The 24,964-nt window shown below is 42.4% G+C and overlaps 1 protein-coding gene across 4 annotated transcripts in view; it reads left to right on the top strand.

Annotated features, from left to right (window-relative positions):
• MBD5 (methyl-CpG binding domain protein 5) overlaps nt 1-24,964 on the top strand; it is a 122,293-nt gene that overhangs the window by 35,832 nt on the left and 61,497 nt on the right. For 3 of the 4 annotated variants that reach the window (XM_038142892.1, XM_038142894.1, XM_038142893.1), the window contains exon 2: nt 10,202-10,299. The gene's annotated coding sequence lies outside the window, so the exon portion shown is untranslated. Of the gene's footprint in view, nt 1-6,605; nt 6,627-10,201; nt 10,300-24,964 lie in introns of those variants that run through there. The other variant, XM_038142891.1, reaches the window with a different exon arrangement.

Here is a 24,964-nt window from a genome sequence, read left to right as displayed (position 1 = left end):
GAGTTATTCTAAACAAACATTAATACCAGTTTTCTATTTGTCTTTACTTTTCTACTCCTTATATAATTTTTCTGTTAACAAATCTTCCGTCTGCTACTTAACTCTAATCACAATTCTGCTGTCTCTAAAGCCTACCATTTACAGCTTTCCCAAAACTCTCTGATTTTAAATATTCCCACACATGGGGTCCTGGGAGGGATCTTAAAGCCCACCCCATTCCAGGGACACCTCCCACTGTCCCAGGCTGCTCCAAGCCCTGTCCAGCCTGGCCTGGGACACTGCCAGGGATCCAGGGGCAGCCACAGCTGCTCTGGGCCCCTGTGCCAGGGCCTGCCCACCCTCCCAGAGAAGGATTGATTTTCCAGAGTAAAGAATTCTGCTGTTTAATTCCCCGTGGTAAAGAATTCCATTTATAGTGAAGAAATCTTTTTTGTAATAAAGAATTTCCTTCACTGATTTCAGTGGGATTTTGGGAACAGAGAGATTGGGGTAGTTCAGGATTTAGTTTTAGAGAAGTTGAAAAACTAAGAGTAAAAAACTGAGCTGAGGTTGAGATGAACAGAGGAAGATGGGAAGAAATTAAGCTTTTATAGGAGTGTTCTGCTTTTTTAGTTTGTTTTTAATGCCTGTAAATGCTGTTGCTTTATTTACCATGAGAAGGACCTGGATGACAATTCCAGCAGTGGAATTAATTAATTTGAGATGAGAATCATTCTGTAGGAGCAAAAAGAGGGTGTATATTTATGGGTGGCAAAGAAACCATCCAAACTTAAACTTTTAAATGGGTCAAATAGCTGAAAATTTTGAACAATATCATTATTTTGACAGGGATACTCCTTGGCTAAGCTTTCGATGCCTTTCCTTGAAAACTTTTAGTATTATCTCAGCTGGCATAAAATTCTTGCAGGTCAAAATTGCTTTGGTGGTTTAAACTGAGGAGTTAAACTGGCAGCACCTCCCTGAAAAGGACAATTTGCCTTTTTCTCCAGCAGCCAAAGTGTTGGACAGAGTTCTGCCCACTTCCCCTTGCCCAGTTATTCCCTCTCCACACCTCCTCTTTTTGTGGTGGGTCTCTGTGGGCTGAAGAAATGGAGCAGATAAAAGAGATTTTTGTGTGTTTTTATCGGGAGGGATGGTTTAGATGGATTCTTCAGAATCTCTCTTAGGTTCAGGTTTTGTGGGGAGTTCTTTGTTTTACTTGGACCTTTGCATTTTTCTTTTTCCCACATGTGTATTTCCAGGTTATTCTACCTGTCCCAAATAACCATTGGAAGCTAAAAGATTTTAAAACATGAAGAACTTCGAAGAAACCTTTAAATTTAAACCACAGTTTTATCTTTGGGCTCAAGCTCCTCCTTGTTGTCCCAAGAGGTTTTATGGCAATGCAGGCACTCCAAATTTCCTTTTCTTGGAGAGCAGCCTGTGTTATCCATTAATTCCATAACCCAGCACTCATCCAAGCAGCTTTTCCACAGTTAGGCTGGGAAGAGGCAAAAATCAGACAAATCCCCTGATCCGTGGGGATCCTGCTCCTGGTGACCCAAACAGGGATGTGACAATTGTGGCTCTTCAGGGAAATGGCTGGAAAAATGAACAAGGTTGTTTTCTCCTCCCAAAAAATTCCACCCCTCATTTCAGCCAGGCAGGAAGGAATTCTGCTGTATCTGCTGCTGGTTTGATTGTCCAGGTGGCTGTTGTGGAGATGTCTCAGGGACAGTGGTGCCTCTCTGAGCCCCCAGAGGAGCAGGCAGTTCCCCTGGAAGGTTTTCTTTTTAGTAAAGATAAGATGGAAAGAGTAATGATGGAGACAAAACTGATAAAGGCAGGAATATCAGAAGGAATGGCAGAGTAAAGGCAGAGCTTTGACTGAGTGTGCCTTAAACAGGGGTTTGTGCCAGTGGGAATCCTTGTGGCTTCCTGAGCTTTGGAAAGCACAGATTGCTGAGAAAAAAAACCAGCTATGAAGTCCACCCAGAATCATGTTTTTCCTTATTTTGATAAAAAATAAAGAGGGGCAAAAACCTATTAAGATTTTTCCTTTAATGTGCCTAAACCCTCTGCTTTTCCAGCAGGCAGCACAGTGAGCTGTGAGGAAATAGGATTTTATCTTTATTTCACAAGGAAGGAATATGGGCATGGCTTCAAATAAATTTGCTATTAAGAAAAAGTCCATGATTACATTTAAGGAGTGTTGTGAAGTTTCCAGGAGTGATTTGCAGGGGCTGATCTGTATGAGCTGCACACACAGCTGAAAAGGGAGATAAATTCCTTTCTGTTAGTAACACAATCATCTCTCAAGGTATTTTTTATTAAATTAGATTGGTGTAACTAAAGTGCTCCTGATGTCATTTGTGGATGCTCCTAAATCATCAGCTAAAGAGCAGCTGATCTAAGTTTGGCCAAAGGAAGGAATGAAGTTTTGGAAGATTATATTCCTTGTTCCTGATTTTAATCAATCAGAATTTGATATTTGTGTACGGGCTTGTTTTAAAAGCATTGTAATTACGGCACTGCCATAAATCTGATGTTAATGGAGAAGGAAAAAATATTAAATGTGACCCCTACTTTAAACTTAAATATTCAGTGGGTGTTCCTTAGGAAATGAGGATGAGGGGGAGCAGGTGGAGTGATAGGTCTGTGTGAATGTAGGCCTGGGAAAGTGGGATACATGGATTAAAAACATTTTAATTTTACATTAAGTCTTTTCCTAGATTTCAGTTTGATGCTGAACATGCCCTGATATATAAAGAAGTATTCCTCTGTTAAATCTTGGGGGATTTGGAGGCACTTATGAATTAATTTGTTTCCAGGAGTTCCATCAAAAGAGAAATCCTTTGTAAAACTGCAGGTGTTAAAATACAGACCAAAAAACATTTCTTGCTCTGGGAAATTAGACACAGTTCTTAGCTGAATATTGAAATTAAAGTGCAGAAAAGGCCCCTGAAAGCTGTTAATTATTACTCTCAGATTTCAGAGAAATACTTTTCTAGACTTACTTTCAGGTTTCTTTCTTAAAAATAAACAAGATATTTTTGATTTCATAGAAACCCTTCCAATGACACCGAAATTTATTGTTTAAACGTTGATATCAGTAAAAGAAATTAAAATTTCCAGGAGAGGAGGGAGCAGTGCAGCCCCAGGGCAGCCCCAGCCATGGCAGTGCCCAAAACCAGGCAGAAACTGCTTGAAACGTGGGATAAAACTCTGCAATTGTGCTGAATAATTATAATTCAATGAAAAGAACAGGAAAATACTGTTGAATGGAAGTTGTCATAAGATCAGCCAATTAACACAATTTTTCTGTTGCGTTTGATTGCCTTTTCTGTCCTTGCAAGAAGCCAGAAAATAAACCAAGAGATGGTATCTGAAGAGATGCATTTTTTTTTCTTTTGGCTGCGTAACCACAGATTGATACATTCATAAATTTACAACATTTTGGGCTTCTGAATGTTTCTAATTTCATTTTGGAGGAGAAGAATATTTCTTCAAACAACTGAGGCTCAACACTGCCATTTTTTTCCCGGTTAAAAGGAAGTCTCTCAAGAGATGTCAGTGTTTTATCTGCAGTGAAGTGTCCTCTTTTCAGGTTTTGATTCCATGTCATCATTCCTGGTGCCCGGTGTTTGAAAGCACAGGAGCATTAATTATTTTATAATAGTAAATGTCAGTGTGCAGTTGTCTCAAAACCCACCAAAAATAGAACTTTTAGCCTGACTTGCACCATCCTTGCAGCCTTTAAACACTGCTAGGAAATAACCATCCAGAAATGAAAGCTTTGCCTCCACAGTTGTTTTAATTCATCCCCTTCAGTTTTTAGCTCTAAGTTTAGCAAAATGGGAGTGTGGCATCAGTTGCCTGTGCAGATTTGTTACAGACACAGCCTGCCCTGGAGGCAGCAAACGCTGTCAGGGTGACAGCCACTGCCACAAACCAGAGGGGAATATTTTTGGAACCATCCAAACAGCAGAGGAAGAACATCCTGTTATAAACACACTGATACTAGCATGGCTGCAAAAATATTATTCTCTTTTCTTCCTCAAACACACACACCAAAAAAAAAAAAATAAACAACAGGGAGTGTTCTCACCCTTCCATTCATTTTTCTGGGTTTCACGTTTTTGGGAGAAGCCTGGCTCTTCACAGGGCTGGAGCTGACAGGAATTTCGTGTTTCCCTTCCAAGTGTGTCACCAGCATAGCAGGGATTTGAGGAGGTCACTGAGACTCAGTGTGCCACCAGGGTTTTGTGGGAGTGGAGTAAGGCTCTGTCACCTCCACGTGACTTGGGAAGAGAATCACTCTCGGGAGGGTATTTCTGGAGACAGGAGATGTTTGGGTGAACAGCAGTGGAGATGCAAAGGGGGGTTTTTAAATACCTAGAAATCATAAAAAGCCAAAATCCTTTTTTTTATTTTGAGATTGTTGGGTTTGCTGCTGCGTCACCGGAGAGGTGAGGGACGTGTGAGCGGTCACTTGGTGTTACTTTAATGAGTGTGAGTGCAGAGAGCACTTGGGTGAAATGTGAGTAAATCTCATTACTCTGACGGTGGTTGCCTGACTACAAAGAAAGTTTATATTTAGTAAACTACTCACTCCCGTGACCTAGTTTGCCGGGGATGATCATTTCTTAGCGTGGCGCTGAGCTTACTTTTCCCTGTTCAGTTTCCAGGAATGAGGGATTCTTCCCATCTCTGCCTTTCTCAGAGCAAGGAGGACTCTTGGAAGTGAACTCAGTCCAGGAATTCCTTCCCAAAATCCCACCCAAATCTCCCCTTTCCCAGTGGGAAACCATTCCCTGGCTCCTGTCCCTCCATGCATTATCCCACATCCCTCTCCAGCTCTCCTGGAGCCCCTGGAGGTCCTGGAAGGGCTCTGAGCTCTCCTGGAGCCTTCCCTTCTCCCTTCTCCACCCCTCTTGTGTGCTCCTCACTCTGCTCAGCTTGAAACGGAGAGCAGCTGCTCAGAAAGCATTTAGAAGTGCTGCAGAAAGGAGGAAAATGGAGATATTCGTGTTGGGAAGATAAATGGGATTTCTTTCTAATGGAGTTTGGGTCTTGTTGAAGGCTGGGGGATTTATTTCTTCCAGAAATATTTTGGTTCTTGAAATTTTGGTAGCGCTGGGATTTTGCCTGTTGTAAAAAATGAAGTTTGTGTTTTCTCCAAGTATGTTTACATGGAGAAAACACTTTTTATTATTCTATATACTTACATACATATAATACTTATATATAATATGTGAGTTAGATTTAAATATTAAATTGATATATTAAATTTTGGTAGCGCTGGGATTTTCTCTGTAGTAAAAAATAAAGTGTCTGTGTCTATTTACATGGAAAAAACACTTTTTTTTTGTTCTATTTACTTATGTAGATATAATACTTACATATAATATGTGAGTTAGATTTAAATATTAAATTTATATATTAAATTTTAGTAACACTGGGATTTTCTCTGTAGTAAAAAATAAAGTATCTGTGTCTATTTACATGGAAAAAACACATTTTTTATTCTATATACTTAAGTACTTATGCTACTTAAATGTATGTGAGTTAGACATTTTTTATTCTATATACTTATGCACATATAATACTTACATATAATATGTCAGTTAGACTTAAATTGATATATTAAATTTTGGTAGTGCTGGGATTTTCTCTGTAGTAAAAAATAAAGTATCTGTGTCTATTTACATGGAAAAACCACTTTTTTTTCTATATACATACATACATATAATACTTATATATAATATGGGAGTTAGATTTAAATATTAAATTGATATATTAAATTTTGGTAGCGCTGGGATTTTCTCTGTAGTAAAAAATAAAGTATCTGTGTCTATTTACATGGAAAAAACACATTTTTTATTCTATATACTTAAGCACTTATGCTACTTAAATGTATGTGAGTTAGACATTTTTTATTCTATATACTTATGCACATATAATACTTACATATAATATGTCAGTTAGACTTAGATATTAAATTGATATATTAAATTTTGGTACTGCTGGGATTTTTCCTGTAGTAGAAAATGAAGTATCTGTGTCTCTATACATGGAGAAAACACTTTTTTATTCTATGTACTTAAGTACATATAATACTTACATATAATATGTGAGTTAGACTTAAATATGAAATATAGAGCCAAGTGTCAGGTGCAGAATACAGCACAGCAAAACTGCCCTTCACCAGAATACCATGAAATTTGTTAAATTACTGAGGCTCTTCTACTTTTAGTTAAAACATCTTCTTGTTTTCTAAAGAAATTTGAAAATTCTGTTCTGCTGGTGCCAGTGAAGTGGTAAATAACAGTTAAAACCAGGATGGGATTCTTCCTTAGGACAGTCCTGGAGCAGACTCGTCTGTCGCGTGATCTCATTAGTCCTTGCTCATCTCTGACAAAAACAATCTGACCCGCTTTATTTATTTCTCACTTCAGACTATTCATTTAAAAGAAAGATTGAGGCAGCCTTTTCAGCATGATTGTGGAATAAAAAAAAGGAGAACACTGGTGTTTTCCTGCTCGTTCTTCTCCAGGGGTGGCCTTTGGAGCTGAGTGGGTTCTGAGCTCAGAGGAGAATCCTGTTCCTGTTCCTGCTCCTGTCCTGCTCCTGCACTGCCCCCTCAGGTGTGAAAATACCGAGATCCCTTCAGTGTTTTCCAATCTGCTGCTCCTTTGCATTTGCCACTACAAAAAAAAAAAAAGAAAAAAAAAAAAAAAAGAAATCTTTTCCTAACTCTGTGTGCAGATATTGTGCTATGCATCGAAAATTTCGGCTGTTTCCTGCATGCATTTGTCTTGCTGTGGAATAATTTTCATGTGACTGGAAGGATTTTTTTCTCACAAACAAGAAAAACACCTCCCAGAGGCAACAGCTGATGGAAATTGCAGAGGCTTTGGAGTGTTTCTGTGGCGGTGCATCCCAAATATTCCCTTATCTAACAGAAAATGATGGGAGATTTTGCACCTGTCTGAGCTGATGGGTTTCTTTTCATTCCTAAGCATCTCTAGGAAGCTCAGACACGTTTGTCACCCTTGAGAGTGAAGAATTATAGTGGAATCCTGGAATGAGTTGGATTGGGAAGGATCTCAAAGCCCATCCAGTGCCACCCCTGCCAGGGGCAGGGACACCTTCCACTGTCCCAGGGTGCCCCAAGCCCTGTCCAGCCTGGCCTGGGGCATTCCAGGGATCCAGGGGCAGCCCCAGCTTCTCTGGGAAATCCATTCCAGGGCCTCCCCACCCTCCCAGCCAGGAATTTCTAAATGAATTTTGATTTAGTAATAAATTTTTGAATATTTAATAATTCTTGTCACGTATTCAGACAGTTCAGCTTCTTCAAAGTTGTTGCATGGGAATAAACGAACAAAAACTTATAGGAAGTTTCATATCTCAGAAGATGCTAAATGTTGAGTTGTATCTAAAGAAATGTTTTGTCCCCAGTCCAGGAAGAAAATTTTTAAAAAAAAAAGAAAAAAGAGAAATCAAAACAGTTTCTTCCATTTGAGCAGAGACATATGTTTGGTGGGTTGGCACCAGACTAGGATGCAGAATCCTGTAGAACCAACTCTTCATACTCCGGGATATTTAGAGGAACAACATTCAAAATAAAGTGCTGGAGAAGAGGAGAAAAAGAGAAAAAATTTAAAAAAGAAGAATGGGGAGCACCTGAAGAGCAGCACAGAGGAATTCCAGGCACTCCTGGGCTGTGCTGACCAGGAAGGGGTGTCCAGGATCCACAGGGATCTGTTGGACAGGGCTTGGAGCAGCCTGGGACAGTGGAAGGTGTCCCTGCCATGGCAGGGGTGGCACTGGATGGGCTTTAAGGTCCCTTCCAACCCAAACCATCCTGGAATTCTTTGGAACTCTGTCTTTATTTGTGTATCAGATGTCTTAGAGGAGTTAACACTGTAAATCACAGAAAACACTTAATTCCATCAATAAATTCCCATTAATTGGAGGTGAGGTCATAGTGACTCCTCCTGGTCTTGGGGTGATGATCATAAAATCATATTTAGAAAAAATGAAGCACTTGGGGGCCATTCAGCAGAATGAACAGGCCCCAAGAAATTCAGCAGATTTCCCCTGAAACATGTGGTTAAACACAGAAGAAATTTCTTTCCCAGTGCTGTGATGCTCCAAGCCCTTGGAGAAGGCTTAGAGGTTTTGAGAACAAAATTAATGATACCCTTACAATTATTGCAGTTGTTCTGTTTGAGAGTGATGATTAAATCTGATCAGAAATAACATCTGCAGCGGGAGCAGAGTTTAAATATCTGGATTGTGGCTGTGCAGTTCACAAAGAAAATAGAAAATATCATCTATTAACACAAAAGGCAACGTGAGAATGATTTACTTGTCAGTGGAAAAAAATAAAATACGGATCTTTTCGTGGCACTGAAAAAAAATGTGGGGAGATTAAGAACTGAATGGGAAGTTTGAAGCACGGTTGATAGAAAACCTCAGCACCAGATTATGTGAACAAAGTCACTTTAAGGGAAGCCTCAGAACCACTTTGGAGACTCCAAACAACATCTGTTCAAAGTGGCACAATGAAATATTTCATCATCATCCCAGAGCTGCTCCATATGATGAGTTCTCCCTTTAAAATGCCATTCTTCACCCCAATTCTCAATCCATTTCCCAGTTTTTTACAAGTGGGCTTTCCTCTTTGGAGCCACTGATCCAAACTTCTGTGCTGAACTCATTAAAGGAATCAGCTGTTGGATCCTGCCCAGGATTCTGTACCAGTTTGTTCCTTGGACTTTGTTGGGTTAGGCTTAGAGTTAGGGACCAGATAAAGGACACCAAAGTCAACAGAGCTGTCAAAAAGTGCTGCTGGTTGGACTTGGTGATCTCAAAGGCTCTTTCCATCCTTAACTACTCCTGATTCTGAAGGGTTGTAGGTTTTGGCTGCACAAGGTGTGGGTTTAAAGGTTTGGGTTTAGTGGTTCTGGGGTTGGAAAAGCCCTCCAAGGTCTTGGAGTCCAAGCTGTGGCCATCCCCACCTGGTCACCAGAGTGCCACCTCCAGGCGCTCTTGGACCTCAGTGCACCAACATTTGGTGTCCTGGCTTGGGTGGTTCAGTGATGCTGAGCTCATCCCCAGATCTTTTGCACCTCCTGTTTCACAGAAACTTTGTGACTTCCAGGTCTTCCTTGAGCCTTCAGTTATGAAAAAAACCTTTTTCCATTCCTCTCCTGCCCCTCTCCCTGTATCTGGAAGTTCCTCACCAGTCTGTGGGCCGCTTCCAGGGCCTGCCCAGCAGCTTTTTAGGATTTCCCTGGCTCATTTGGGGTGGGGGATGTTTTCCCCAGGCTGACCCCTCCATTGTCAGCTGGGCAGGCCTGGAGGTGCAGGGACAGCCAATTCCTTTCTCAGGTCTCCATGAGAAGGAGAGGGAACAGAATTTCCCTGGGGGGAAGTTTTATTCCAGACGCTGGTGGCAGTTATTTTCTCCTCAAGGATTTGACATTTTTGGAAGCTCTAGAAGGAGCAGAGTGTCCATTCCACAACTTGCTGGTTTGTGGGAGAAGTTGGTTTGAAATGTGTTTTTTCTCAGGAGGGTTTTCCTTTGCTTCAGCTTTGGGGTTCATCCATGCTCTTAGAAAGTCTAAACCAAGTGGAACTGACTGAGTAAAAAAGAAAAATTGTTTACAAGACAGAAGCCTTTGGGCCTGATGAGTTTTTAGTGATTGAATTTTTTATATTTATCTTTCCATAGCTTCAGTGCTGAGATACAAAAGCAGCACTAACAAATTATGCTCTGGGGTTATGTTGTTGAGTAATTTTATTTTTTAAAATCATAACTGGCATTTATAGTGACCTTATCTTAAAGTTACCTTTAATTTCAGCCCAGGGAGGAGGTTTAACTTTTCATAATCTATTAGTGCTTATAATATGTCACATTTCAATACTCATTTGTAATTTTATTTAATTGCAATTTTAACTCGTGGGACCCTTGCTGTTGTTATTTTGGTATTACGGTGAATTCCCCAAGTTGGGTGTATTTTTAAATATACTAATGCAGAGTAATTATCATATTCCTCAAGCAGACCAATCCCTTCCCATGCAGTGACTGTTTATTTTTAACAGCAGCTCCTGAATTCACGTGTTGCATGAAACTGTGCCTTTGGAATCAATCAATCAATCAAGCAGCATTTAGCTCTCCTGGCTGATTTTCTGCTCCGGTGTTGTTCTGCAGATCCTTGCTGACGATGGTGGTCGCTGGAGGCAGCACTGTTGAAGATTATATCATTTACAGACAAGATCTCTGAAATCTGTTTCCTTCAGACAGCAAAGGTAACTCAAATAATCCCCATTATGCATTTATCTCGAAGTAATAAGTTTGGTTTTGACCTTCAGAATTGAACAGCAGCTGAAGTTTGGGAGTCTGACCACTCTGCCAAGTTTTAACCTTTTTTTTTTTAATAATAATTTTAATTCATTCTGAAGTGAAAAATGATAAATATCCATGGAAAGAGCTGAATTTCTTCTCCTCCTTGTAGTTCCAGGAATATCCATCCTTCCTTAGCTTCTCTTTTTTTCCCAATTAATCCTAATTTCCTAATTATTTTTTTCCTAAAAATTAATTAATTTTTCCTAATCCTAAACTTAATTTTCCTAATTAAGTTTAGGAAAATTTCCTAATTTTCCTAAAATTTAATGTTTTTATTCTTTTCTCATGGGTGTTTTGACTGCATATCAGGTAAAATATTTTTGTGGTACTGATGAGAAGCAGCCCTGCCTTAAAATCTAAAAAGTAATTGAGGATGGGGCTTATGCTTAAAAAGACAAAAATTAGGAGAAAAAAGGGTAAAACAGGGGTAAATCTCTTGAAAATTTCTGTAGAATTTTAGAAGTATGACTTCTTTAAATTAAATATTGAAAGCAGAAATCGGATGTGTCCTGTGCCATTTATTTTCTCTGCTTGTATTATTTATTATCAATAAATGATCCAAATAAATGTGAAGATATTCAGGAGAGTTTTGTTTATGGATCATTTTTTTCCTATTTTGAAACTAACTCTCTATAAACACCGTAGGTAATGTGGGACTTTTTTTTTTTTTCTATTATGGAAATAGAGCTAATTTTCCCACTCATTATCTGCTGTTAATTTAATGTGTGGCAATATCTGAAATTTAGTGCTGATTATGGCAGTAGATTTTTGGTTAGCAGTACAGCTCATCTATGAGCAAACCAATTAAGACATCATTTCAGAATATAATTGAGCTCCTAATGGGGCACTTGAATTCTCTGGGAATTTACATATTTGCTTTTCTTTGCTTCAGCAGAAAGGTCCAAAATGAGGCTCCAGCTTCAGTTTTGAACTTCTGGAGGCACCAACTCGAGCTGAGGCTTTTCAAAGTGAAGCCTCTAAAATGCTCTTGAGTAAGGGCAGGGATAAATTCATGGATAAGCTCCTTAATTCTGAAATCTGAGCTTTGGATGGCTCTTAGGAGGTGGGAATTTGAGGAGCACAAGCTCCGCTGTTCTTAGGATGCTGAGGCCCAGGTGATGCTCTGCTGCAGCACAGTTAAAACTGATTGAAATACAAAGTTTGCTCAGTGTTTGTCATTTTCTCCTTTTAGTCAAATCAGGATGTGCTGGCAAAGGGCTCATTCTGCAAAGCTTTATAATGCAGATCTTCCTATACATATATAATATATACACATATATAATCTCTGTTTTGAAGCAGTATCAATAGAGAATTCTTGGAAGTGCTGTGTTAGCCCACACAAATTAAGTGTCTCATTTATGGAGTCTTTGAAAATGAAGGGGAAAAATGAAGGCAGTTCTCTTCCCTTTGCATTTTCCCTTCGTTTGGGGGTTTTTTTGGCCCTCAGAAGGAAGATTTTTCCAATTTATAGACAATCAGAGAGAGGTGATTTATGCCTCTGCCTCACTGAGGGTTGGTTTGTTGGGTTGTCACTTTTCCCTTCCAGGACAGACCTTTGCATGTTTTCATTTGTTCTAAAATGGGAATCTGCACCATTTGGAAAACCAAATGTTTTGGGGGAATAATTATCAAAGTCTGTGTTTGGGTTCTGAAACACCCTTTTTTTCTACGTGAAAAACTAGGGCAGGGAAAGTACTTTTCTTTGTAAGGTTCATGTTGTACTGGTTATTTCCTGAAAGTTTTAATATGTACATGTGGATAAACCTCAGGATGCTCCAGTGAACTCCAAAAAACATTTAGTTCTCATTCTCAGTATCTTAACTTGTATTTTGTACTCTTTTTTTTCCCTCCACTAAAGTGCTCACAGCTGTGCAGGTATTGCAGCCACTGCTGCTGTTCCATTTGATCTATTTTTAAAAGCAGGGGCTCTCTGGATGGAATCCACATTCCTGTGTAGTCCAATACTCCCAAACCTTCCTGACCCTGCCTCACCCACTCAGACCCTGTGCATTATCTTTAATTATATGATAACATTGCAATTTTCCTCTATAGAAACCCTTCCATTAAATAAATGGAATTTAACCAGCAATCTGCTGCCTTTAATTGTTCAATCCTTCCTTCCTCAGCAATGTTCAGGCCTTTCCCTGCGGATGGAATTCACAATTTGGGCTTTCTTGCACCTTTAGCAGCAGGTTTTGGAGAATCCCACACTGGTGTGGGCTGGAAGGGACATTAAAATTCATCCAGTTCCATGGCAGGGACTCCTTCCACTCTCCTAGGCTGCTCCAGCCTGGCCTGGGACACTGCCAGGGATCCAGGGACAGCCCCAGCTGCTCTGGAAATTCCAGCCCAGCCAGGAATTCCCAGTTCCCAATCTCCCATCCAGCCCTGCCCTCTGGCACTTGGAGCCATTCCCTGGTTCCTGTCCCTCCATCCTTGTCCCCAGTCCCTCTGCAGCTCTCCTGGAGCCCCTCCAGGCCCTGCCAGGGGCTCTGAGCTCTCCTTGGAGCCTTCCCTTCTCCAGGGGAACATTCCCAGCTCTCCCAGCCTGGCTCCAGAGGGGCTCCAGCCCTGCAGCTGCTCCTGGCTCCTCTGGGCTCTCCAGCAGCTCCAGGTTTTCCTTGTTTTGGGGGCAAATCCAACAGGGAAACCTGGCACTGCACACCTGGGAGGACCAGTGGGGTTTGCACCTGCTCATCTTATTAAACGTGGCAAATTCAGGTGGAATTGGGAGGAGCTTGGTGCTGTGCACTGAGTGACAGACACATCCAGTGCCCTGTGCCATGCCCAGCTCCAAGCCTCTCTGTGCCCTTCCTGAGCCAGCTGCAGCATTCCATCCCGTGGCACATCCAGTGCCATCCCAGCTCCAAGCCTCTCTGGGCCATTCCCGAGCCAGCTGCAGCATTCCATCCCGTGGCACATCCAGTGCCCTGTGCCATGCCCAGCTCCAAGCCTCTCTGGGCCATTCCTGAGCAAGTTGCAGCATTCCATCCCGTGGCACATCCAGTGCTATCCTCATCTCCAAGCCTCTCCAGGCCAGTCCTGACCAAGCTGCAGCATTCCATCCCATGGCACATCCAGTGCCCTGTGCCATGCCCAGCTCCAAGCCTCTCTGTGCCCTTCCTGAGCAAGTTGCAGCATTCCATCCCGTGGCACATCCAGTGCTATGCTCATCTCCAAGCCTCTCTGGGCCAGTCCTGACCAAGCTGCAGCATTCCATCCCGTGGCACATCCAGTGCCATCCCCATCTCCAAGCCTCTCCAGGCCATTCCTGAGCAAGCTGCAGCATTCCATCCCGTGGCACATCCAGTGCTATCCTCATCTCCAAGCCTCTCCAGGCCATTCCTGAGCGAGCTGCAGCATTCCATCCCATGGCACATCCAGTGCCATCCCCATCTCCAAGCCTCTCCAGGCCATTCCTGAGCCAGCTGCAGCATTCCATCCCATGGCACATCCAGTGCCCTGTGCCATCCCCAGCTCCAAGGCTCTCCGGGCCCTTCCTGAGCCAGCTGCAGCATTCCATCCCGTGGCACATCCAGTGCCCTGTGCCATCCCCATCTCCAAGCCTCTCCAGGCCATTCCTGAGCGAGCTGCAGCATTCCATCCCATGGCACATCCAGTGCCCTGTGCCATCCCCATCTCCAAGCCTCTCCAGGCCATTCCTGAGCAAGCTGCAGCATTCCATCCCGTGGCACATCCAGTGCCATGCCCAGCTCCAAGCCTCTCTGGGCCATTCCTGAGCCAGCTGCAGCATTCCATCCCGTGGCACATCCAGTGCTATCCTCATCTCCAAGCCTCTCTGTGCCCTTCCTGAGCCAGCTGCAGCATTCCATCCCGTGGCACATCCAGTGCTATCCTCATCTCCAAGCCTCTCCAGGCCAGTCCTGAGCAAGTTGCAGCATTCCATCCCGTGGCACACAGAGCTGTGCTCCCCCTGCTCTCTGCAGGCCCCGCTCCCACCCCTGTCCTCCCCAAGCTTTGGCCTTGCCTTATCCTCAGACAGCCTTGGCTCCCAGCACTTTCTCCTCAGCCTATTTTTCCTGAATTGTCATTAAAAGCTGGAGCCCACTTCCCTTTTCTGATGTTTTTCTGAGAACAATCAATTTTCTGTCTCGCTCTCTCCTCTTTCCATATGAAAGGCTTGGAGGTTTGTGAAATCCCAAGGTGCTCTCTCTAAAGTGAGGTATAAACGAATTCTACCTTCTTAAATTTAATAAAAGGAAACCTACTTCATTTGAATTTTTTTTCTTTTCTAGAGAAATTATTTTAAGGATTTGGGTTAAAAAAAAGACATTTTCCTAATGTTGCTCTTTAATATCACAACTTTTAGGAGCATTTTAGAGCCAAATTTTCGAAGTACATTTGAAATGTAATAGATTTGATAAGTTGTTCTCTGCCTGAGCAGAAATTTTTGTACCACTTCTGCCAAGTTTTTGCAAGAAGTTTGTTTTCCATGATCCCTATTTCTCTTCCAGCTGCTCCTTCTGAAGCTGAATTATGGGCTGGCGTTTTGGATTTTTCCTTACACAGATATTGTAAATAAAACCAACTAGAAAGGCTTTTCATTGTGAAAAATTGGAGCAGCAGGAACCCTGAACAAAAGGAAATGTTCCCAACACTTCTTTTATTGTAACCAAATTAATCAAGCTCAGAGATTTGGTTGTAATTTCAAAGTTAAATGTTTAAGTAATGCAAAACTTCTTAATCCTGCAGTGCCTCTCTCTTTAGAATTCATAACAAAATAGCAAAATTGTTACAATTATTTTTTTAATAGCTAATTTTTCTTAGCAAAGCTAAAGATTGGCTTCCTACAACCCAGCAACCCAGATACCTCCAAAAAGTTTTGAGGTTCTTGGGATATCTCTATAAAATGTTGAGGGTTTGGATTATTTCAGTCTGTGGTAGTAGAAAATGTTACATATCTCCATCCTTAGCTTTTCCTGAAATATCACAAGAAACTTCCATGAAGTGGCAGCCACATCTTTTTGCTGAAAGGGCTGCTGGTGTAAAATAACAGACAAGAGCTCCTGTCATTATTTATTAATTATAAATGATATTTAAAAGAAGTAGAGTGTAGTACTTAAGATAAACCAAATTATTCTTTTCTGTTGAACCACCACACCAAATGCAGATCATTGATTTTTGTTTTAATAATTCCTTCTGGAATAAAAAAGGAAGCTCAATTAAAATGTAGCTGTTAATGAAAACTTTAAAAAAGTTTATCTTTTTTTACATGAAGGTGGCCTGAAAGGTTGTGAAGGGATTCTCTTTTTCATTTGGTGTTTCAGCTTTGTTTTCTTTTCCCCTCCCTGTCGATTCACATCCTTGGAGGGCCACGATCATGGTGAAAAATGTATGGAAATGCTTTAGGAAGGCATCATCATTTTTGAGATTCTCAACTGGCCCTTTCCTAGAAGGATCCCAGTCCAGGGAAATGCTTGAAAATTAAAACCAGGAATGCTTCTAAAATCCAACACAGCAAGTTTGTGAAGAAAAGAGCCTCTCTTCCTCTCCAAACCTGTGGGGATCCTCCAGAGCTGAACACAAAAAGGGTTATTTTTATTTTTTACCACATTCCTGAAAAATATTCCTGAGTGGTGAAAAGTCTCACCAAGGTGGGGCAGTAATTGCCACCGTTGGCTTTGGCTCAGCCTCCCAAACTAAGTTTGGATCACTTCAAAGGATTCATCACATTTCTTGGAGGTTTCATCTCAGAATCAGGGAAGCGTTTGGGTTGGAAAAAACCTTTAAAGTCACAGAGTCCAACCATTAACCCAACCCAAGTCCACCCTCCCTTTATTGGTGCCATTCTGAGAGGGGCAGCAAAACAGCTGAATTTAGGGAAAGGGAAGATGAACTCAAGTTTCTGTTGAAAAACTCATCAAAAGTTAAAATAACTCCTCTTTTTTGATCAATCCTTAATCCAGGAACTAAAGGTGTTCAGGACACAGATCCCAGTGAATTTTCCATGGCAGCAGGAATCTCTTTGAGGGGCTTGTTGTCTAGATGTTAGAAAACAAAATGCTCTTGTTTGTGTACCACATAAATGGGAGTGTTCCCTGGTGAATCTCTGTGTGATTTGACAAGAAATAGTTCATCAGGAACAGCTCCTGGAGTGAATTCTTGGTTCATTCTTGGTGAATTCTAGGTTCATTCTTGGTGAATTCTTGGTTCATTCCTGTCCCAACGAGGGAACAGCAAAACCTGGCCACAGGTGCCCCTTCAATAAAAGGCAACAGAGGAAAATCATAAATATTATAGGTATTATAATGTATATTTAACCTCCTCAAGATAATTCCAACACCGTTTTTTTATGCTGCTAATTCTTATTTGGAAGTTTTATACTTTTGCCAGTGCAGACATTTATGTTGGTTCAGGCCTATATATATTTTTTTTTCCTTAAGTTTTTCTTTTTATCTGCAGCACAATTTCAGCATTTGAGTGGCAGCAAGTGACATTTGCAGAGGACAGATCCTGCAGGCAAATGAGCAGGTGACAGGAGGCACAATGGCACTCAGGAATAGTCTGACACGTGGGTGTTCCGACTGGAGGATCCTCTTTGTGTTCAATGAAGTTCTCATGGAGCAGCTTTCAGTTGATATTGTATTCTCAGAGTGTAGAATTCAATGTATCCCCATCACACACAGCCTTCAGCTGGGGTTCTTTACACCACTCTGCCTCATAGTACCACTTCAAGTGCAGAAAGCTGAGTAAACTGCCTCTGAGTGCTGTATCAGAGTGATTCCCACATGCCTGGATCAGGATAACATTTATTACTCACTTTGACTGTGATCCTTGGAAAACACTTCTTGGGAATTGGTGATGGGGGAGAAAGAGCTTTGTTTCTGTAAAGGGCACTTCAAAACTCACTGGAAACCACAAAACTTTTCTCTTCCAGTGAAGCAAGTTAGCAAATCCCTGATTCAGGTGATTAAAACCTACTGATCAGGCTACTTGAAACCAGTAAAGCCATATTATCAGTATTTGCCTGGTTTTTCCATGTCAGGGCTGTTATTAAGGCTGTGGGTAGCCCTGATCTGCAGCCCTGCAATCCTGTAAAATCCAGCTCTCTTACAAAGTCTCCTCTTGGAAAGTATTTGGAGGGTTTAAAGGTGAGCCAGGCACCTTCCTGAGCACAAGGGTATAAAATCTGTGGGTTCCTACCTAATGGTTTTCCATAATTCAGTTTTTTTCTCGTTCTTAGTACTTAAAAGGCTTTTTTCTGATGCCTTTTCCGTGGAAGTTATGATTATGAACTGGTCCATACATAAAACTGATTTTTCTGATTCGTCTTAAATTGCATTTCCTTGATGATCTAAAATCTAAAATACATTTCAAGCTTTTAAAAATAGACCAGGGAAGGGGACAAGTCCCCGCTTTGACACAGATGTTTCTGCAGGAGGGCCAGTGCCCTCAGATTATCATGATGGTCCCATCTAAACATATTTAAAATACAAAATTACACATTCTCCATGAATAGTTTTGATTTGGGCTGCAGGAATGTGGAGCTAAAATTCCACTTCAAGATGGTTTGTAATTATGAAGGACCAGCCTGGCTGCAGCTGCAGGGACAGGAATAAGGAGAGGCTGATGAGCCCAGAGCAGGAGATGGGACCCACACACCTGTGCCCTGGAAAAACACACTCTGCGAGCCCAGGTGTAATGCCCAAAGTGAGATTGATGCCTTAAGGCTGCCCTGGAGCAGAGGCTGGACAGAGTCACAGAATACAGCAGGGATTTATTCAAAGCATCTCCTCCATGGATCCACCTCGGGCAGCACCAGAGCCCAGCCAGGGCTGCAGCCCAGAGGAACCCAAATGGTCCCAAAATGCACGAGCGCTCCCGGGGTCTCTGCCTTGGCTCAGCTCTGCTCCATTTGCACCTTGCAGTTCATTGTCCAGTTCCAGCTTTAGCCCAGGCACTCCCACCCTGCTTGTTTTTCTCTCTCAGCCCACGCTGTTTGGTGTAGCTGAGATGGAGACAATGCAAAGCAACACACGCCATTTTCAGAAGGCTTCAAACTGTTTTTATTCCAGCATGCAGGCTCTTTCTGCATCCTTACAAAACTCCTAAGGTTACTCATTGGTCAGGAGAAACAAACAAAGTGCTCGTTGGAGTTGGCATCTGCAGGTTTCTCTTGTTTATCCTTTTTTCTTTCTTGGTTTCTGTGTCAAAGACCTTGGTAGAAAATTCTTTCAGGGGTAAAAACGGATCCTCTTGTCAGACTTCTCTGTGGCTCACAGAAGTTGCTGTAAAACATCTTCCACAGCAGTTTGTGCTCCTGGGCTGAGCTTTGGATCATTTGTCCTTGGTCCCCAGCTGGAGCAGGAATTGTTTTGTCTCCCTGCTCTGTGCACAGAGCTCAGCAGCGCTGAGTGTGAAGCTCAGAGCTGCACACTAAAGCTGCACAGAGGCTGAAACATAGAAAAGCTGAACCTGAGGCATCAATATTCGAGTACTTTAGTGAAGAGGGGAGTGTGGCTCATCCATGAGAAAATCCTTCAAACCAGGAATACTTGTTGGGAAACCTGTCCTGGAGTGAAGATGGGAGCGGGGCCCTCGCTGGGCATGGCTTGTGTGGTTGTGTCTGGCATCTCTGGATCCGCTCCCTGCAGGATTTGATTTCCTGCCCCAGACTGGTCCTCTTTCTTTTCTAGGCATCCAAGGGAGAGTAAAGAAGGGCTCTGGGGTGACTTTTAGGTTTCTAAAGGGGCTCCAGGAGAGCTGCAGAGGGACTGGGGACAAGGGATGGAGGGACAGGAGCCAGGGAATGGCTCCCACTGCCAGAGGGCAGGGATGGATGGGAGATTGGGAACTGGGAATTCCTGGCTGGGAGGGTGGGCAGGCCCTGGCACAGGTGCCCAGAGCAGCTGGGGCTGTCCCTGGATCCCTGGCAGTGTCCCAGGCCAGGCTGGACAGGGCTTGGAGCAGCCTGGGACAGTGGGAGGTGTCCCTGCCATGGCAGGGGTGGCACTGGATGGGCTTCCAAGCTCATCCCCTGTGGGATTGTGTGAATTTCAGAAGCCAGCCCAGTGACTGTTCCCAGCCTTCCTGCAGCTCCCAGGCTATCACCTTTCACAGGCCCTGCTCACAGCTCCCTGATCTTGTTTCAGAGCCTGGGACTGACAGTGAGCTCAGTGCAGCACCCAGAAAACTGTTTCCATATTAATTACCCATAACAGCAACAAAATTCATTTTATATAAAATTCCTCCTCTCCTGCCTCTCACCTGGGTGATCTTTGAGAGATCTTTTCCAACTTTAACCATTCTGTGATCTGGACTGAGGTATTTTCTGTCTTTTATACATACTAAATCCTGCCTAACTGTATTTTTGCTTCTTGTTGCAGTCCATTATTCCTTGTGCTCCTCCCTCAGCTGTGCTTGTGCTTCAGCCTTTTCTTGCACTTCTTGCAGAAAGGAAAAACGATGCCAGTTGGGAGAAGTTTGTGCAAGGCATTTGTGTGGAAATGATCTCCCAACCAGGGAGCTGAGGAGCACAGCCCAGTGTCCTCCTGCTCTGGCTCTGTGGCATAAATTTGATTTATAAAGTGCTACATTTGTAGCTGCGCTCCTGATGTGCCTTGGTTTTTATCCCCTAAATTACTGATACGCACGATGTGGTAGATTTGAAACAGAGATTTTTTTCAGAGGCTAAAACATTTGTTAAGGAAAGGCTTGTGCTGTGCCAAATAAATAGTTACACACCAAATTGTGAGGGAGATCAAATGGCATTGCTGTGTGGTGAGAGCCTGCACTGCAGGTATGGAGTGACAGAACTCCAGCACGGTGAGGAGGAATTCTGGGGGAAGAGCTAAAACCATAAGTGATTTTTGGGTTCAGGTCACGGGGATTACATTGCTGGCTGGAAGGAAAGAAGGGTCTGGCTTCCTCCTCTGTGATCAATCCCTAAATCCAGAGGATGTAAGAAGCTGAAAGCAGTTTAGCCCCTCAGCCTGGGAAGTGAACTTGAAATGTGGGATGAAGGGAAGGGGGGCAAGGAGAGCTTGCAAGGATTACAGACTCTTCCTTCTTGTTGGAATAGCAGGGCTGTGCTCCTTGGAGTAAATTCTACCTTAGATTCAAGTTCATGGAATATCTACAACAATGGGAAATATTCTTGCCGTAGTTCCAAAAAGCTTCATGGATTAAGTTTTTTAGAGTGTTACTCTTTTCAAGAGTGGGAAATTTTAAAAACAATTTTCAAAAGGGAGGAAAAAATACTCCAAGCCACAATATACAAAAGATCTGACTGACTGACACGATGGTAAACTATTTGTTTAGGTAGAAATAGGAATTTATAAAATATTAATCTAGGGTTGAACTGTGTGTTCTAGCAGTGAACTAAATGTCATTTAGTGATGATAAAAAGGTGATTTTAAAGCAGACAGATTGAGGATTGTCCAGCTGGAATTGCTGAATCCTGGAGTCCTGACTTGGTAGCAGAGCTGAAAAAGCATTTCAGTTACATGCCCAAATCACAGAATCACAAACACAGCTCTGTAATGACTGAATTTCTCTGTTCCATTCCTGAATTTCATTGCTCCATTCCTGAATTTCACTGTTCCATTCCTGAATTTATTTCAGTGCTCCATTCCTGAATTTCATTGCTCCATTCCTGAATTTCATTGCTCCATTCCTGAATTTCAGTGCTCCATTCCTGAATTTCACTGTTCCATCCCTGAATTTCACTGTTCCATCCCTGAATTTCACTGTTCCATCCCTGAATTTCATTGCTCCATCCCTGAATTTCACTGTTCCATCCCTGAATTTCAGTGCTCCATTCCTGAACTTCATTGCTCCATCCCTGAATTTCAGTGCTCCATTCCTGAATTTCCGTGCTCCATCCCTGAATTTCACTGTTCCATCCCTGAATTTCATTGCTCCATCCCTGAATTTCACTGTTCCATCCCTGAATTTCATTGCTCCATCCCTGAATTTCACTGTTCCATCCCTGAATTTCACTGTTCCATCCCTGAATTTCACTGTTCCATCCCTGAATTTCACTGTTCCATCCCTGAATTTCAGTGCTCCATTCCTGAATTTCAGTGCTCCATTCCTGAATTTATTTCAGTGCTCCATTCCTGAATTTCACTGCTCCATTCCTGAATTTATTTCAGTGCTCCATTCCTGAATTTCAGTGCTCCATTCCTGCATTCTGGAAGGGCCCCTCATCCCCATACCTGACCCTTCTGCTTTTCAGACATTCAGGTAACTCTGCATCAGGTTTTGCAAGATGAGCTGTAGGACAGAGATTCCAAACCAGTTAAATTTCTTCTTGCCTGTCCTTGAACTCATCTAGAAACACTGTCAATGCTGAAGCCATCCCAGTTGGTCATTTCCATGATTCTATAGCTCCCATAAAAGGTAAAAAACAAAGAATTTGGAGACGTATTGAAGGTGTTCCTGGTGAGGTTTTCTTGTGAAGGTCTAGAGAAAATAAGTATGAATTCTTCTATCAGTACATCTTGATGTAACATCTGCAACTTGATGATTTAAGTTTAAGAAATTACTGAATTCAGGGTTTGGCCAACAAAAGTGAGTGGTGGGACAACCCGTGGCACATCTGGATTTGTCCAAATGGATCTGGAGTTTGTCCTGCTCCACAGCAGCTCAAGGCCTGACAGTAGAAGAAAACAGAATATTTCTGAAAGCTCACAAAGCTGAGTTGATCCTTTCAAGACTAGAAAGTAAATAATAAAATAAACCAAAAACCTGCTCTGTGCTTCTAAAGAAAATGCTCTAAAATAGCTGAAAACCTCTGACACCTTCAAGGCACCCTTTGAACATTAAAAAAATTTTGGTTTTATCTCCTTTTCACTCAAAGGATGATCTTGGTGTGGTTTCAGATGCAAAGGTTGGTGATCTCCAGGGCCTGGATGCTTTTTCCTTTTGACATTTCCTAAGCACTAATAAAGAGTGGGAGGGCCTGCTGGCTGCCTAATGAGGGTGATTTAATTGTGTAACAGCTGTCAGCAGGTGTCATGTGTGGTACCTCTGGATGGATTCTGACAGGGGTACAAGACTGAAGGGTTTGGCTTTGCAGGAACCAAACTCTCTCCTCAGCTGCTGCTGTTTCAGTGCTTCACCAGAACCAGTCCAAAAACAGCCTGAGGGATTTGGGAGGTGGGAGCAGAGCTTTCCTCGTGTCCCTTAACTCCCTCGGGGTCACCCTGAGCTGTGCTGCTGCCTGGTGGCTCCCCAGGAGGGTTCCCTTCAGTGGGAAGTTCTGTTTGGGTGTCTGGGAGCAGGACACCAACGTGTGCTTTCACCACGGCCGCTGGCAGGGCGTGGGCAGGGATTCCCAGAGCTTCACATCCCACATTGTCATGGCATCATGGAATGGCTTGGGTTGGAAGGGACATTAAATCATCCCAACCCATGGGCAGGGACACCTCCCACTGTCCCAGGCTGCTCCAAGCCCTTCCAGCCTGGCCTGGGACACTGCCAGGGATCCAGGGGCAGCCCCAGCTTCTCTGGGAATCCCTCCCCACCCTCCCAGGGGAGATGCCAAGGCTCCCAACAGGTGATTTTCCAGGAGGAGTCATCCCTGAGGGAGTCACTGGGAAAACTCATTAGGTGGTTAAAAGCACCAGGATTTGCAGTGTTCCAGAGAACACTTCCAGAAAGATGTTTAGTAGCTGCTAACTTCACAGTTCACATTCCAGAAAGCTCTCTGGCATCTCTTGGAATGCACCTGAGCAGTAATAGGCTTTTTGCCTAAAAAATAGAAGAATATGTTAAATTGTGTTGATGTTAACATCAAAAGCTACCAAAAATAAATGGGATGCTTGCTCCTTTTTGTCCCTTCCAAAAAACAAAAACTAAGCCTAGAGTTAAGTTATATCCCTGGCACTTAATTAAATTTAAAAAGAGGAAAGAAGACACATTGGCCCTGTTAGATTTTCCTGTGGTTTGATAAAGAAAAAGTCACTTTTTAATGGAAAGAGAAAATGAGCCTTGCTTTGAGTGCTGGAAGCCCAACAGTTAAAAATACAAGAAATCTTTTTCTGTTGCAAATCCTGCTCAGTTAAAGGGAACGTGGCAATTCTAAATCCTCTGTCCCAGGAAATCAATGCTGGTTTGAAATGTGTACAAACTGAAAACAGTCTATGCCAGAACTCCTTGTACTAGTGCCAGCTAAAAGCAAGAAAGAAAGGGGGAAAAAAATCAAATTGATGGGTTTCAAAGCTGATAATTGTGCTTGAGTGCTGTGGCTGTAAATCACTGAGTGGCTTTTCCTTGGATACAACAGTCACTGCATGTAAATGTACAAATGTTGCCTCTGCAACAGCACAAAATACCTGAAATCCTCCGTTCCAGTTATTAAAATACAACCTGATGCAACATTTCACCATTTGCCTTAACCTGAGATGATTCCATGAATGACAAATACCATAATGCCGAGGAAATCAAAATTCATGCACAACACGATGGCAGAATGTGTGACCTTCACTTCAGAGCAGCACAACGTGTTAAATTATCTTGCTGTAGTTCCAAAAAGCTTCGTGGATTAAGTTTTTTAGAGTGTTGCTCTTGAAGAGTGGGAAATTTTAAAAACAATTTTCAATTCTGCGTGAAGAGACGTTTCAGTTTGGCTCAGCTTCTCCAAAATCATCTCTCCAGTCCCTGCCTGTGTGTGCAATCATTTTGGGCAGGGAAAATCATTACTCTGCAGGTGTGTTGGATCTGCTCCTCAGGATGACTCCACACCCCTGCTTACATCCATGGCCCTTCCCAAATCATCTCCTGTTGCTGATCTCACAAAAATTTGAAAGTAAATGTTCAAACAAGATTCTGTTCCTCTGCATTGGTTTCATGTCTTCTGTATTGAGAAAGAGCAGCTGGAAAATGAGCTACAAAAATGGATTTTTATCAAATTTACTGGCAGAATTTATCCAGAGGTGCAGAAATTGTGCAGAAATTCATGGAATCACAGGGTGGTTTGGGTTGGGAGGAACTTAAAGCTCATCCCAATCCTGGCAGGGACACCTTTCACTATCCCAGGCTGCTCCAAGCCCTCTCCAGCCTGGCCTTGGACACTTCCAGGGATCCAGGGAACCCTCACACCTCTAATGTTGAATCTTTTGTTTCTTTTTTGTTAAGGTTGGGATTAAATGGTGAGATGATATTTTTTGTTTGGATTCAGCTGTTTATCAGTTCTTATTTATAATTACAGTCTCACAGAGTGTGAGTTCTGCAGCACTTCACTCTAACAAGGTGGAAATGGAGCTGTATCTCTCTCTCTAGAAGGACTTGTAAGGATAAACTGTTTAGTTAAGAAATGAGACCTAAATTATTATTACTTTTAACTCAGTAACTAACCACTGGTGTCTTGTAATGTGGACTTTTTATCCAATTACTCAATACCACCTAAATCTAGAAAGAAGGTAAAAAAGAAGCATATTACTAATGTATAGTAATATACATTACTATATTCCAAACCCTTAAACTCTGAGTTTCCACCCTGTGGTACACATTTCCCTCCAAAATCCACCCCCACAATCCCAGTTCTGTCATTCCATTTTGGAAGCTTCTCCACGCCTCAGGTCAGTGCAGTGTTCTCCTGGG

This window comes from Motacilla alba, chromosome 7 (assembly GCF_015832195.1).
Source record: "Motacilla alba alba isolate MOTALB_02 chromosome 7, Motacilla_alba_V1.0_pri, whole genome shotgun sequence".
NCBI lineage: Eukaryota > Metazoa > Chordata > Aves > Passeriformes > Motacillidae > Motacilla > Motacilla alba.
Note: the sequence above shows the minus strand (reverse complement) of the source record. Positions and strands in the feature narration are given on the sequence as shown.